The 17,511-nt window shown below is 38.2% G+C and overlaps 1 protein-coding gene across 5 annotated transcripts in view; it reads left to right on the top strand.

Moving 5' to 3' along the window:
* The window catches only part of Frmpd4 (FERM and PDZ domain containing 4), a 990,592-nt gene that overhangs the window by 471,213 nt on the left and 501,868 nt on the right, over positions 1–17,511 (top strand). The gene's annotated exons all lie outside the window — the stretch shown is intronic.

The following is a 17,511-nucleotide window of genomic DNA, read 5'->3' as shown; positions in this document are numbered from 1 at the left end:
AGAGAGAGAGAGAGAGAGAGAGAGAGAGAGAGAGAGAGAGAAAGAGAGGACTAGAGTTGGAAAAGGGCAAGAATTGCTGTAGATAATAGTTTGTAGGCCACTGTAGTGACAGGGAGAAAATTTGACCAAGTAGAGAATAAAAGCAGATGTTGATGGCTGAATAGATATGAAAAGGGAGTGGAAGCCAGCAGCCTACAAGATTTCCTAGGTAGAAGTTGCTGACTTTTAGGAAGAAGAGATATAAACAGCACTGTGGATGTAGATCTGTTAGTACAATACTTGCCTAGCATATATGAAGCCTGGGTTTGAACCTCATTACCACATAAATTGGATGAGCCATGCATGCTTGTAATCCTAGCATTTGGAAGGTAGAGGCAAGAGGATCAGAAGTTTGAGATCATCCTTGGCTACATAGCAAGTTTGAAGCCTGGCTGGACTACATTAGAACATATCTCAAAAATGAATGAATGAATGAATGAATGAATCAATCAATCAATCAATCAATCAAGATAAAGACAGATTTGGAGACATAACATTAAGGTTTTATTAAAAATAGGGACTCAATGAAATAATAAAAATATGCCTAAGAGCATGGGTATATGCAATAGCCACAAAAAAATAAAATATCTTGGAATAAACCTGACCAAAGACATTAAAGAGCTCTACAAGGAAAATTTTAGGGTAGAAACTTCTCAAGGGAAAAAAATCGCTATTCAGTGTTTGAGAATTTGTCATAGAGACCTTTTTGTTGGTTAAAATGTGCCATTATGTTACATCTCAAAGGTTGCTGAGAAAATTTTTTCCCTTTTCTCAAATTTATGATTTTCATACAATATAATTTGATGGTACTTAGATCCCCTCCCTTATCTGCAGCTCCTTTTACTGCTCCCACCTGTACCCAAATATCCATCAGTATGGGTCTATCCACTGGGCCCACCAAGAGTCTCATCCCTGTAAGAAAGTATCTTTCTCCTTTGCAGAAACTATCAGTTGTCAAAAGTTCCTTAGGGTGGTTCGAATTTCTGATCCACTTCCCCTTTCTAGGCTAGGATTTTGTCTGGTTTGAGCTTGCATAGTAGGACTTGTGCATGCTGTTAGCATTGCTGAGAGTTCATATGACTGATTAACTATTAGTTATCTGGAAGACTCTCTTTCCATGTGGTCATTCATTCCTTCTGGCTCTTATAATCTTTCTGTCTCCTCTCCCACAATGACCCCTGAGCCTTAGGAGGCAGAGGTTTGAAATAGGTGTCCTGTTTAGGGCTGTATACTCTGCAGCCTCTTGTTCTATGCTCATTGGCTAATTGTGGGTTTCTGTGTTAATTACCATCTACTGCATAAAAACACTTCTCTGGTGAGGGCTGAGAAATGCATTCATACTCTGTGCAGAGGAATCATTGAAGATGTGTCCCTTAGGACTAAGCATCTAACATATTCTTTGAGTTTGATCATTTGTAGAACTGAAGAAGCTTCTTTGATATCTTGTGAGAGGTACACTTGTCTGTAAATATGAGGATGCATATATAAAATATAGTATGGATTTACATTGATCTAGGGATGTGGTAAAAGTAGGTTTTTCTCTAGGATCTATGAGTTCTTCCACCATGAGTGTTTGGCTATGTTTGCAGTACCACACATAAGTTCTTTCCCACTGAGAAAACCTTCATTTCAATTAGGCAGCTGTTGATTACCTTCATGATAAAAATGAGACTACTTCACCAATAGAGATAGTTTGCTGGGCCAGTTGTTGTTTATTAGGCTTTACAGCTGGGTAGGACCATTGATTGGTTTGCTCCCTTAGCTGCTACTATAGTATCCTTGGATACCATGAGAGCTAGTCATCAGGGAGGAGACTTCCAGGTCAGTTCAGCTCCATTGTTCCAAGTCCTGTGTCCAAAGTGTGACCTGTCTTCAGCAATAGGGACTTAAGTTCTGGGAGGAAATCAAGGGATGTGTCAATAGTCTGTGTAATTTTGGAAGTCTCTTGGAGTACCCTGACCTACAACTTGAAGAGTGGCTTCTCCTGACTGGCACTGTGTTTTTTTTGTTATATAGCTTCCAGGTATACATGTGCACTCATAATATATAATACATATTATATGGCTATTTCACACATTCCATCTTATATGTTAAGGCTTATCAAGTCAAGTTTGTTTCAAATGTTCTTTGGTATGAGTCAGGCCACTAGAGCCTGGTCAAGCTGTCTAGCAGGACTTTTTTTCAGAAGTGAGATTGTAGGGTGGCCCCAGAGTTGCTTTGGTTGGGATTATAAACTGATAAGATAAAGCTAAGATACACTAGGATTTCACAAGGGTTTCTGGTAGGAGTCCTAGAAAATGACACATCTCCAGCTAGGGAGGGAGAAAGGCCTCAAATGTTGTTGTGGTGGAATTCTTTCTTCTCACTGGCAAGAGGCTTCAACCAAACTCCTAAGTAATAGGCTCCTTCTCTGAGAACTTCCCCTTCTCATATCATTATAATTTTTACCGTTTCTCCATCCTGGCTCACTTGTTCTCAGCGGGTTTTCTCCTTTTTTTCTTTTATTCAGTCTGGACTCCCAGACCCTGGAATGGTGCTGTTTACATTCAGGATAGGTCTTCCTCCTTACTCAGTCTTGTCTGGAAATGCCCTTACAGATACATCCAGAGGTATAACCACACCATTCTCCTAGGTTATTCTAAGTCTAGTCCAGTTGACATTGAAGAGTCAACATCACACTCTCTCTTGAAGAGCTTGTCCTTTATTGTGATCTAAACCCTTTCCCTCTGGAGCCCAGGTCTTTCACAAGCATTGAAATGTCTGCCTTTATGTTTTGCAATGAAATAGACATTTATTTGTCCTATGTCAAAAAACATTTAAAAAGTAGCAACAGCTTTGATTTTAAGAAACTTTTATTTCATCCAACAGTGGATCTTAGGCTCAACACAGTGATCTTGTCTGGAAATATTTTTTTTAATGTTTTATGTATTATTTTATCTTATGTGTATGAGTGTATTGCCTGCATGTGTTTAAGGGCACCCATGTTGCACAATGCCTGTGGAGTTCAGAAGAGGGAGTAAGAGTCCCTGGAACCGGGGTTACAGATGGTTGTTAGTTGCCACGTGGAAGCTGGGAATCAAACCTGGGTCCTCTGCAAGAGCAGCCAGTACTCTTAAACACTGAGCCATCTCTCCAGTCCCTTGGGGCTAAATTTTTAATTGTCAGCAAGGGGACATAAAAGCAAGCAGCTGTATTGGTGATGGCACTCCATGAGCAGTATAGAAAGAGTGGCGATTGGCCAGATCCTTTTTTTTTTTTTTTTTTTCCAAAGCTGCATTTGCCATGAGTACCCTACACAGTACTGGGAGGATAATAGCAACTCCATGATTAGTGTTGTTATTTGAGTGTGAAATGTACCCAATTGGCTCATGCATTTGAACACTTGTTCCCCTGTTGGTGGCATTATTTGGGAAAGTTATGGGACCTCTAGGAGGTGGAGCTTGCTGCAGGAATTACATCACTGGGGTGGGCTTTGAGACTTTGTAGCCTGGCCCCACTTCCTGCTTTCTCTCTGTGCTTCCTACATGCAGAGAAAATGTAATCTCTCTGCTTCCTGACTGCCTTTTTTGCCTCAGACACCTGCTGCCATGTTCTCCCACCATTATGGACTCTAATCTCTCTGAAACCATAAGCTAAAACAAACCCTTTTCTCCTCTAAATTGATTTCAGTCATGGCATTTTATCATAGCAACTGAAAAGTAACTACTAATACAGTTAGGATTTAGGGGAAGAAATGTAGTTAACTAAAGGCAGTAATTTCTCATTTGCAATTATTTCTGTGCTACTAGCTCAGAAAAATACATTCATGAATCATTGTTTCTGAATATAAATTCAATTTATTTCATTTTCTGCTCTACTCAGCCTTTAAAAAAAGGATTTCGAGTGTATGGTTACTTAATAATTATATCTATCCAAACAATTATCACACTTTTGTTTAGATTTAAGTAGCTTATAAGTTTGAAGCAATCAATTAACAGGTTTTGGGTGGAGCTCAGACACAGAGCTCTTCCCTAGCCTATTCAAGACCTTGGATTCCATTCCTTGTAATGCACTCCATAAAAGGATATTAATAGCCTTCACATTGTAATGATCCCATGTGAGTGATCATAGCTCTTTGGATTCAAGACATCAGTGGTCATATCCTTCTGGAGGAAACAGCTATGTATTGGCCTCTGGATTTCCAACCTAAATCCTTGGGGTAGCCCTAAAAAGCTCTGTGGTGGCAGAAGCAACATAAATAAATCTCAGATATCTACATGTTTCATCCAGAGAAATCTTCTCCCTACCCAGTCCCCTTGCCCAGAAAGAGAAGAGGCTGGTAGAACCAAATATATCACATTGATGCTATGTATCACTTCACTTGGCAGATCCAACTAGAACCCATATTCTTGCTAGGGTTTACAGGGAAATAGGTAGGCCTCTTAGTAAGTAGGACCTATGGTCACCTCTCAGCAAACAAAGGCTTGAACATGATCCAGTATGGGCCCTCATGGAATGGCATTCTTTTATTTAAATATTTTATTAATTATGTATATGTAGGGATGCAGAGATAGCTCAGTGGTTAAGAGCTCTTGCTTTTCTTCTAGAAGACCCTGACTTAGCACCCACATGGCATCTCACAACTGCCTGCATGCACATGGTGCACCTACATACACTCAGACATACCCATATATACAACATAAAGTGAATGAATAAATCTTTTAAGAGTCACCCTTCTTTAATCAAGGGTGGTGGCACATGTTTTTAATCCCAGCAGTCAGGAGGTAGAGGCAGGTGAATCTCTGTGAGTTTGAGACCAGCCTGGTCTACACAGCAAGCCCCAGGCCAGTCAGGGCTACATAGATGAGATCCTATCTCAAAAAAAAAAGAAAAAAAGTGTGTGTGTGTGTGTGTGTGTGTGTGTGTGTGTGTGTGTATCTGTTTGTCTGTCTGTGTGTAGGTATGTGGACGTGAGTGCAGGTGCCTTCAGAGGGTGTCGAATCTCCTGGAGCTGGAGTTACAGGCAATTCTTAGCCACCTGACATGGGAACCCAACTTAGGACCTTTGAAAGAGCAATATGTACTGTTAACAGTTTAGTCACATCTCCAGCCCCAGAAGGGCATTTTTAATTGGTATGGATGATCTGAAAGTAAAATTATTAGGAAGCAGAAATGGGTAAGACCTGTAAAAAGTGTCTGTTCATAAAATTCTTGTTTGTTGACAGTTGCAACATCTCTGTTTATGTGTATGTCAGTACTACCTGTCCTTTACAGGTTTTGATGAATGCAGATCCCAGGAAGTGGGTGAGGTTCTTTATGGAAGAAATGAAAGAGCTAGGGCATCCACCTGTCCCAGGCAATATGCTCTGGTTAAATATCGAGTTAGTTGCTAGGTATGATATATCATACTGTAATCTTAGCACATGGAAGCTGAGGGATCACTGCAAGTTTGAGTTCAGCCTGTATTATATCATGAATTCTAGGACAGGCGAGGCTACAGAGTGCATTTTTGTGTCTCCAAACAAAAAAAACAAACAAGTTAAATATCTAATTATGCACCTCTGATTAAATACCACAATCCATTTGTTAACCATTCATGGTTCATCAGTGTACTTAGGCATTGTAGATTATTACACGATGCTTCCTAATTATCTAAATAGTCCACTATCATCAACAAATAAACTTATTATTTCACTATTCTCATTTATGTAATGAGGGAGATGATTTGGTAACTGCAAAAATATTTTTTAAATTTTTTTATTGAATTTTTGTGTATTTCATACAGAACATCTCAAACAATCTTAATGATCGTTAATACCCCTGTCCCCAATGGCACTCTCCCATGGACACCCCCCCCACTGGAGCCCATATACTCTGTCATCTCTGCTAAGGCCCACTGTGTCAAGTCAGTGTCCCCAGACATTCCCCAGTGCAAGTCCATCCACTGAGGTCTAGTCAGCCTATCTAGAGTCTCTTGTTTTAGGAAGATCAGCTCTTCTTCACCTAGCAGCAATCAGTTGCTAATATTTCTTCAGATAAGATTAGGGTCTGCGGTTTATTTTCAAAGTTCTATGCTGGGGTTTTGTCTGTCTGAATTTTCATGAACTTGTGTATGCTGACACCATTGCCATAGAATCATATGAGCATGTTCCCAGGAGCTTGTAGCAACCTCTATACCTAAGGATCATGGAACACAGAACAGGGGTAAAGAAGAGAAAATTAATGAATCTCTCAGTTCTCATTAATGAAGCTCCTCCCTCATGCAGTGAAGGGCCGGGAACACAAAAGGTCACAAATGGCCAAAGCATAGAGATCAAGATTCTGCTGAATGATTGTCCTTGAACAGGACTCCTTTATTAAACTTCACCTGCCCAAGGCTCAGGGACCACAGCAGAAGAGAGAGCAGAAAGATTGTAAGAGCCAGGAAGGAGGTGCAGGACCACATGCAAAAATATTTCTAAAAAGTGGTACTTATTGTCAAGCATTAGAAATAACTTTTGGCTTCTCATTCAAATTTCAATTATCATACTCGGTTAAATGACTCTTCAGAGTTAATATTTCTTATTTGGTTTTACTGGCATAGTCTCTTGCCAACACTTTCATTTTCTTTGTGCTATAATTGTTTAGTGTTTATAAGTAATTTTGTTTCACCAATATTTGGCTTTATGGCTTTTCCTTGCAAATTCAAAAGGCCCATGTGCCTGTGTACGTACTCTCAATTGAAAATGTTATCTTAGGCTTATTATACATTGTAGTTTCATTTCCTGTGAATCCTCCCTTTTTTTCTCACATTGAAAACTCTAGGTACATGATATAATTGTTTCTGTGCTTTGCAAGACACATACAGAGAGAGAGAGAGAGAGAGAGAGAGAGAGAGAGAGAGAGAGAGAGAGAAATGTACAATACTTTAATTCTCGATTGATTATCCCTGTACTGATCTTGATCAAATACATTTCATGCTATTTTTATCATCTGGTCATTTCCATCTACATACTAGCAGCTGGTCACATTGCATCCACAGTAAAGAAGTAGAGAGCAATGAATGTTGGTGTTGCATTCATTTTTTCCTTTGTATGAAGTCTGGGACCCAGCCCATGGAATGGTTCCACACACATTTAGGATGGGTCTTTCATCCTCTATTAATTTAAACTAGATAATCCCTCAATGGGCATGCCCATAGGCATGCCTTCAAGGACTTAGATGCAGCTTCAACTGTCTACCTTCTGCGATTCCTGAGTCATCTATACACCCAGATGTTCCCTTTCCTTTTTCTTTTATGGGATAAATATTGAGGAATTCATCTTGCGTACTAAACAGCACGAGGACAAAATACCTATGTTAGAAAATATTTCTGTCATAAGATTACTAATATGGTAAATATAAAATATTCAGTTTTTATTGTGTTGTACTATAGTAATATAGCTTCTTTTTGTACAGTCTCCTTAATAGAATGCATGAGAATAAACAGTCCATTTCGCCTGTAAAACCTAAAATATTTTATTATCTGGTCCTTTACAGATAAAGGTTGCCAACCCCTATTTTGGAAGACAAGCTTCCTCTTACCATCTGAGTGGCCACTGATGAGTCATTTAGTCGCTGTAAGATTCTGTTTATCTTTAGGAAAGAAAAATGAAAGTCAAGACCAATGTGTAAGATTACTTTCAGCACCAAGTGTTAATTTTATTATTATCATTTTTATTATGGCCTATATCATGGTTGATGGCTGTGGTAGTAATGGAATTCAAACAACCAATGTTCTTCAAGTTATATATCTTTGTTACCTTGGATCTTACAGAGGTAATCCATTGCAAAGTTTATCTGTAAAGAACTAGATCCAACTTCAACTGTCTACCTTCTGCTATTTCTGAGTCATCTATACACCCAGATATTCCCTTTCATTTTTCTTTTACCGGTTAAAAATTGAGGAATTCATCTTCCATACTCCATAGCACAAGGACAAAATACTTATGCTAAAAATATTTCTTCCATAAGATTACTAATATTGTAAATGTAAAATATTCTATTTTTATTGCTTTGTATTATAGTAATATAACCTTTTGTGTCTAGTCTCCTTAATAAACCACATGAGAATAAACAGTTTCATTTGGTGATCTCACTCAGGAGTCTTTGCAGAGATGTGGCCGACAGGTAATCAGGCCTCATTGCTGCAGCCTGGAGTGTACTTTTCAGTTTCAAAGACCAAGGCTCCTTGCTTTTATACTTTTCCAAGGCTGACATCTCTCACTTAAATGAATTTCACATCATGAGACTGATATTTAAACCTTTGCTATTACAACTAAAACTGTTAGGGCTGGAAATATAGACTAGTTGATAGCATTCTTGCCTAGTATGAACAAGGTGTTGGGTTCATTTTCCAGTACAGCATAAATTGGGCATAATGGTCCAGAAGTTTGAAGTTATCCTTAGATGCATAATGAGTTTAAAGTAAGCCCGAGATACTTAAGACCATGTCTCGAAATGAAACAAAACAAAATGCTCCGACCAGAACTCTTAAAATAACAAGGTGCGATAGTGACATTTTTGTCTTGGGGGTAACCAACAATTAACTGGTCTAACTGGTCTTAAGGCCCACTCAGTAAGAGAGAATTCATGGCAGGCACTGTTAACCTAGCCAAATACCTGTGGCTGGAGAAAGCATAGACCTTACAAGATAACTTTCTACTATAATTTATTTAAACCAATAAAATTTCTAACTGTATTCTAAATACTTCTTTTTAAACCCACAGACAAGAGTAGTTCTCACCCTTCATCAAAGAAGCTTCTTTTTGCAAGAGATGAAGATGTTTACAGAGAGCCACAAAAGGTGAAAATGTGGAGAATGGTGTCAGACTCCAATTGATACATCTAAACTGAAAATCCTACCCCTAGGGCTCAGGCAACATCCTAGAAGGGGATCAAAAACCTTGTAAGTGCTAGAGGACCAGGATGCCAACTGATAGATACTGCCTTCCAGAGCAACATGAAATCTATGGCTGTTGGGAAAGGGAGAATCAGTTTTCCAAAGGGATGAGCTCTTTGATTGGTTATCTAATCCTAAGTGGTTCTCCATAAACACCTGTATGTACTAGCACCAGTAAATAGACTCAATAATTGTTTATGAAGAGAGAGAGAGAGACAGACAGACAGACAGACAGACAGACAGACAGACAATGTATATATGTAACAATAATACTTAAAGAAGAAGCCAAGAGCTTTAGGAGATGCATCAGGAACTTCCTAGGACTTGGAGATGGAGAGGCAGAGGTAGAAACTATGTAAATACATTACTCATGTATGAAAGTCTCAAAAAATTAAGAAATCAAATCAATGAACAAAAGACCAGGTGTTTGCAGCCTCATCTAGCAAAAAAATCCTCCATGAAAATGTGTGTGTTGGTTCAGAACAAGGGTTGTCTCTTAAATCATTCCCTTGTCTACTGGATAATGTCAAATAAGACTCTGCTGTATCTCCCATCAGGAGCTGTTCCCTTTGATGAACTCAGTTAACGTTAGGATGAGTTGTACCTGTGTTTTATTCTTCATTTTAAAAAGGATGGAGGATTGGTTGGCATTCTTTGTTTTGCTACGCAGAGGCAGTAAATCAGATTATTGTCAGAATCACAGGACTATGGGCAAGCCCAAGGGTTAGAGAGCTCAGTGGCTGGGGAAAGCAATTGCTCTCACACAGAAGGAGTTTGGTATCTTACACTGGTGTTCCATTTATCGTTGATGGGAGTTATGTGCCCTGAACCTTATAAGCCTCAAGCTCTGCATGTCATGATATATCCAGAAGTTGAAACAAAAGCCAATATTAAGAAAAGGGAGAAAGAAAAGGCTATTAGGAAGTTTAACATTTATTGCTATGATGCAAATATTTGCCTCTTAGAAGAGACAGTTATTTGGGAAGAAATTAAGGACTCTCTATCATATTCTTGCAATAATACAAATTTGTTTATGAAACCAGTTGTGGATGAAATGAGGTGATTTCAGTTTTCTGATCTGCACTCTGCCTGATATACTGCCAATCTTTAATAAGAATAAAATGTATTGAACCCCTCCCCTCACCCTCAGGTGAGTTATTTGTATCATTAGAATGGTGAAGGCAGTGCGATATTCAGAAGTATAAGTGGATTATAATGCATATAAATGCACGCACAAATAGTGAAATGTATGTTATGTCAGTAATACTACCTGCCTCTTTCCTTCTTATTCTTCTTTATAAGATTTGGATCAAATTTCAACTTCTTTTTCTTCCACAATCACTAAACTTTTCCGTGCTGTAATTTTTCTTGTCATTTTATTGATGATAGCTCCTACGATCAAAACTAAAAGTATTTTATTCGTTTTATTATATTAGTGCCATCTAGAACCAATATAATAATCCTAAATTGTAAATATTCCCTGAAACATTATTGAACAGTACAGAGAATTATTTCATCCAGTAGATAGTTAGTGAACATCTACTACGTGACAGGCAATGTTCTAGATTCTAGGAATACAGCAGTAAACAAAATAGCCCCAATAGTCTTCATTCTTACTGAGGGGAAAGAAATGAAAGATAATACACACTATGTGGTACGAGAAGGAACTAGGAAGCTGGGATAAACATAGATAGAAGGGAGGAATGGGCAAGATGTACAAAGAGGTAACAAGCAAATACCTAAGCAGAGGGAGGTAGAAGAAAACACACCAATGAAGATATCTCGGGAAATGTGTTTTATAAAGAGGGAAAAGTAGACTGATCAACTTATTTTGGGTTTCCTGGTATTTACTGGTTTTAGCATTGACAGTCTTCTGTCTCTCAAGCCACAACCCTTATTCTCCTGTTTCTGTGCCAATAGAGAAGTAATGGGCAGCCAGGCATGGCTGGAGGGCAGGATATATTGGAGCAGTGACCGTCGAAGTCAGAAGTGACATGAGGCGTTAGATATGTTGAAATCATGTCATGCATTTGAAGCACTAGCTTTGAGTTTGAATAAGATGTAAAGCCATTGGAGGGTGAGTATCAGAGTGACACGAGTGCTCCTACTAAGAGTCTATGCTTGTTTTAGTTTTGAGAGTAGGGAAGGGACCAAGGGTAGCCCATGGGAAATACTTGTAAAGTAGCTACAGTGACCCAGATGCACGATGACTGCCACTTGAGCCAAAGCCTCAGTACTTTTGCAAGTGAGAATTGATGAGATTTAGGATGTCTATATTATATTTCCTGACAGTGTGCAGATATAATCAAAGAACGAGAAGTTCTGGGGGTCGAGTCTTGAGGTTTTGTGTGTGTTGTATTTGTGCAATTGTTTTTATGTCTATATACGTCTGTGTAGACAGTTCTTGCACTTGTGTGCATGTGTAGACTATATGTCAACATCGGGTGTCTTTCTCTATTGCTTTCCAACTTATTGTCTCAGACAGGGTCTCTCACTGAACCTGGACCTCACCAATTAGGCCAGGCTGGCTAGTCAAAGAGGCCTGGGGATCTGCCTGTCTCTGCTTCCCAACAGTGGAGTTATAGCTGTGAGTCTCCATGCCTGAGTTTTATGTGGATATTAGGAATCTGAATCCAGGTCCTCATGCATGCATAACACACATTGTACAGACTGAGCCATTTCCCAGCCCAAGTCTTGAGTTTTTATAGAGTTACTACAATTTCCAGAGACTGAAAAGAACAACTTTCTTAGGGGGGAGATGAAGAGCTGAGTTGGGATGCTGTTTAGACATGTGAGCGGTAATGTCCCATAACCTGTTACACATAGAAATCTGTAAGTCTGAGGAGAGGTGAATAATGGATGTTGTCATGGGGACTCAATACATGCCTCTTCCTCAGTTCATAAGAGAGTGGCTCTTTCGCACTGTAGCTGCTTTCTTCAAATGCTTTATTACAATTCTGCCTTATATTACTATGTCTAAAGATAGAATCTGATAATAAGTCCATCTCTCTAGAACAGGTGTTGATTGGAATTAAACTCAATGTAAGCGTAGGCCACCTTATGTTTGTTTTCCCACAAGACTTTAATGAGTGTGTCTATTAGTTTAACATAACACATTTTTGAATACCAAGAGATGCTTGATTATGCCATATTATATTCTTAAACAATGCCTAGAGGTACTGTTTGGTTGATTTAAAAGAGTTCTTTGACTAATTAAAAAAAAACATTATTTTAAGTTATTCTGAATTGCTTTTTGAGTAAATTATCTTTTGAAGATAGGAAAACATGGAGATAGGTTGAATTAAACCTAGTGAAATTTACTATGAAATATAATTGTGAAATTGGCTGTTCTCTCCTTTCAATCTCCTGAGTAGTCACAAAGTAAAGAGCTGAGGTATAATATAAGCTGATGTTCAGAGAGGAAAATTAAAATCTAATGTATGTTACTTTGCTAATATACAGCAATAGAAGAAAAGGTTGTTTTGAATTTGTTTTATTGAAAAGCAAGAGTAATCTGAACTTTGGTAATTAAAGGCAAAGGACACAGAAGCTTTTAAAATACCCGGATTCCACCCCAAAAGATTGTGATGTCATTGGCCTGGGATTTAACCTTGACACCAATATCTTTTAAAATATCTTTTTAAATTTTTTTTAGGGGCCAGAGAGATGGCTCAGCAATTAATTGCACTGGCTGCTCTTGCAGAGGACCCAGATTCGTTTCCTAGCACCCACATTGCAGCTAATGCTCTATAACTCCAGGGGATCCAATGCTCTCTTCTGGTCTCTACATGCACTGTGTGCACATAGTGCATTTCCACAAATGCCTGAAAAACATTCATAAAATAAAAATGAATAAATATAAAATTTTAAATAATGTGTATGTGTGTGCATGTTAATATGCACACATCTATGCATACATTTTGATTTATAGACACTGATCTTTGGGGAAATGTTCTAACCTTTAATTTTCTGAATTTCTCTTATTTGTATATTTATCTCTCACTTCCATCAGCAATGTGACCATTCCATGTGGACAAATGTTCTGATAATATAATGGTTCCTTATGTTTACAATATAGATGTAAATTTATATGACCAAGACTCAGTTAAGAAACTCTAAAACTTTCCTATGAGTTAGGACATTAACAATATATTCCAACATGTAAATGAATTTGGAAATTTAAAACTAAGTAAAAGAATGGGACACACTAGGGGAAAATATCCTTATGAGATGGCAAAATACACAACTGAGTAATTGTATCCATTAGCTCTGGCTGTGTAGCAAGCTACCCAAAACTCAATTACATGCGAAAGTCACCATTTCTCTTGAGTTTACAGACTTCAGCTGTAATATGCACACATCTATGCATGCATTTTGATTTACAGACACTGGTCTTTGGGGAAATTTTCTAACCTTTAATAAACCTTGACGTTGATTAGGATCAGTTGGACTTTGATTGAGTTCTCTTGGGTGCCTGTACACTGGGTCTGCTCTATATTATTCTCTTCCCTCTGCTGGAATCATTGGGGCATCCCAGGCACAACCTCCCTGTGAAGTCAAAACACAAGAGAGCAAATGGAAATACACACAACCTCTAGAGATCCATACTCAGATGAGCCATAATCGGCCCTTCTGCCTCATTGTATTAGCCAACAGAGTTGTAGTATACATACCAAGCCCCCAATCAAACAATGAGTTAGGTAAGGCACTTTACAGTGAGAAAGCAAAGCAAAGTTAACTTAATAAACTATACTTGGACTCTACCTTGCCATTTTATCATTATATTTTACATATATTTAACTTTTGTATTTGTGTATGTACTTACTTGTTTTTGGTATGTATCCCAGGATAACCTTGAGCTTTCTCTGCAGCTAAGAATGACCTTAAAGTCCTCCTCTTTCTGCCTCTACTTTCTGAGGGCTGAGATTATAGTCATGTGTCAATGCCTGGTTTTGGAAAACAAGCACTCTACCATCTAACCTATATCCCCACCACAAATGCATTTACAGGTTTGAAATAAACTGGTATGGTATATGCCTGCTTTTATGTTTTAATCTTTATCTAGTCAAAGAACAGGAGAGATGAGATGCATCTCCTAGGTAATTTTGAATTCAGAGGAGTCTATAGCTGATTTGAGAGACTGGATCGGATGCCTGGACTTTCTGTCTTTGCATTGTAGGTATATCTAATTAGCTAGAACAATGTATTTTAACTGTGACTTCAAATGTACCTTGTAATTTCCCAAAATTTCCTCTAGAATATTAAGTACTGGTAATTTTACTAAACTCTGTTATTATGACAGCCTATTTACCCCCTTTATAATATAAAAAAGTGTACTACTCCAAATAGCTCCTTTTAAAAAAGAGAGATGGAATGTTTGAAAATGAAATCTTGAAGCATGGTTATTAGTGTAGGTCTTGATATATTAAGGAATTATTGGTTCCTTTTTAAGTTACTGACTTTTGGCAGAGCGAAATTCAACTTGTTAATTCCCTTACTTGTTGGTATGTATTCGGCATAGAAAATGTTTCAAGGAAGGAAAGACTCACTTGGATATCCCAAGGTCTCCTTACTTTTGTTAGGAGAACCTGATGTTCATGTTTCTAAAACCAGTTATTTTCAAGAGGCGTGATAGAATTAAAGTCCTTGGAAAGCAAAATCCTTGAGCAGAGGTAGAAGCAGCTTTCTGCTAATACCCACCAGCCTACTGGGTTTCCTAGTGCTAGCTGAAAGCTGTCCTTGGAGATCCTGATAAGGCGTACCTGTAACAGTCCTCTATAGGCTGAGATACCAGAAGTACTTTAACTATCTGCTGGTCTCCAGCTCTGCCACTGTGTTGCTGTCTTAGTTGGTTTTGAGGAAAAACTGCTATATGAGTGTATCATTATCTCCACAGGGTGCCCAGGCTCCTGAAAGAAGTTATATTTCTACCTAAATCTCAGTGGTTTCGTACAATGAAAAGTTCATAGCCTCCGTATAGCTGGTAGATTGGAGAAAAAGCAAGAAGGCTTTAAATTGCTCAGGTGTGGAGGGAGCATGTTCACTTCTTTTTTTGCATTAGGTAGAGTTCTTCACACAGCTATGGCCAATGTAAGGGCACTAGAAAAGCGGTCTCCTGATTGCCCACCCAGTGAAGACACATGAAGAAGAGCAGGCTCTGCTATCACTCTGGGCAGGAAAGGTTAGGTAATACAGATGTTATCAATACCCAAAGGGATGGAGGAGTGTCTTGCTCTACCTTTAGAGGCAGATATATAACAAGAATAATGGAGGTCCCAGCAGGAAATCTGGATTCCAGTTTCAATTCCACACTTGTGCATGGTTGAGCATACATCCCTCATTTTTTTTTCCTGTGTAAAAATGAAGAGAGCAACCTCTCAGGATGGATTTCGTGATTGAATGAGGTAGTGGTTTGTCCATTACAGGTATTGTAATTCTAATTTGTCATATTTTATTTTAATTGTGAGGCAGGGTTTCATGTGTTCTAGGCTGGCTACAAACCTGTTCCATAGAAAAGGATGCTCTTGAACTCCTGATATTCCTGCCTTTACCACCTAAATGCTAGGGCTACAGGTATGTACCACCATGCCCTGATTATGGCAGGGATCAGGCTTAGGACTTCATGCATGTTATATCTACTTTATCAACTGAGCTACATTTCCAGCCTCTGCAATTCTATTCTATTCTACCATCTTTTCTACAGTGCTAAGTCTGCCCTGTAATTTCCTCCGTGTGATTCTTTTTTTCTAAATAGAAGTATTCCATTTCATTGACAAGAGAAGTACACCATTAGCTCCTTAGGGTGCATAGCCTTCTGCAAGAAGTTATATTTCTAATTTGGACGGCCTGAAGTGCAATGGTGAGGGAGTTTTGATATAAATGTCACTTTGAGCCTTACCTTCTTAATGAGAACAAAGATTCTTACTTTTCTTTTGGGAAAAAAAATAATCAGTAGCAATGGTTTCCCTTCTTGACAGTTTGGCTGTAAGCTATATTTAGATCTACACTTTCATAAAATTAATCATAAAATAACATACCGGAAATGAATTAAGATACATAACATTCTGTAAAAGATGAACTGAACCTCCTCTGCTCCCTACATGTGAGATGTTTGGCCGGGCTCGCTTGTTTAAAACTATTTGTGTAGAGTGGAGAGTAGGGGGTGAAATTTGAATCATTTTGTTTTGTTGCCATTTCCATGTTTTTCCTTCTACTGTTTTCCAGTATGGAAATGACTTGCGGCTTTATAGGTCACATAACTAGGTAATCTACAGCTCATCAATATGGTGATAACATATTGGACTATGCAAATAGGTGTTTGAAAGAAACAAAGAGACCTTCAGCTTGGCTCACTGGGTGAGTTTGGAAAAATACTCATGTAGTATTAACAAAAGCCTTAGGGTTTTTGTTAATAAAAATCAAAAGGTGATCTTGGAAGCTCCTTTAGCAACATTCTAGCTCGGTGCTCTACTCTATACACTCATTGACTGACAGTATTGAAAAATATTTTGGGTCCACTTATGTCATGGATAGTTGCTTTATCCATGATTCATTGTGGAAAGAACTTAGTTTATATTTGAAAGTTCATCCCAATGGAAAGACAGAGGTAATTTTGTTTGCCTCTTCCCAGTGGGAAACATTTTGTAACATTTGGAGATGGTTTGGGTTTTCCCGGATTAGCCAGGAGAAATGCTAGTGACATCTAGTGGGTAGAGGCCAGGGCTACTCCTAATCCATCCAACAGTGGGCAGTCTACCTTACCCTAGGGAATTACTTAGTTTCAAATGTCAATATATCCTCAGTAGTGATAAAGCTGAAAAACAAGGCATTGAAGACACAAGGTGAAGGCTCAGATTCCCCAACTCCATGCCATTCAGATGAGAGGATACTACTAAAAGAATAAGCATTTGCATTATGTTGAAACTAAGTTTGGCATGGATAAGGAGAGTGAGCAATATGGGGAAGAATGGGAAGGTGACTGTACACACCAAATCCTTGAATTTGCTGACATTTAACTTCCAGAATTCTTATGCTTTGGTAGACAGTTCTCTCTAATGAAAATACTGATTGATTCTTGGATCCCTTAAAAAGAATTGCTAGGTGTAAAATTATCTATGTGCTTGCTATATAAAATATCATCTACTGGATATGGACCAAATGTAGAGGTACTTTTTCTGGTTTCATTTTATACTTGCTACCCTTTTCCCCTGAATTATTCTTTATAATGTCACTCTGATGTCGAATATTAGTTAGCACGCCAAATGCCACTGCTTTTGTATTTAATGTTTTAAAATGTTTCTTCTTTACTTTGTCTTGGATGAACTACTTAATTGAACCATGTGTTGAACAATTTTCTAGCTTTTTCAAACTCTGTGACCATCTGGTTGATTCATAATTCTTGAAAACTATAGTTTGTTAATTTCCCTTAAGGAGTTGAAGGAGAGGAGAATGTAGAACACTATTATAGCAGTAAATGAGTATGACCAAGTTGTGGGATTCTATCCTGAATGGGAGACGTTAATTTGTACATCCAACTAATAATTGTTTTAGTTTCAATTTATATAATATATATA

This window comes from Nannospalax galili, unplaced genomic scaffold (assembly GCF_000622305.1).
Source record: "Nannospalax galili isolate Female #2095 unplaced genomic scaffold, S.galili_v1.0 scaffold606, whole genome shotgun sequence".
NCBI classification, from domain to species: Eukaryota; Metazoa; Chordata; class Mammalia; order Rodentia; family Spalacidae; genus Nannospalax; species Nannospalax galili.
This window is presented reverse-complemented; position numbering and strand designations above follow the sequence as displayed.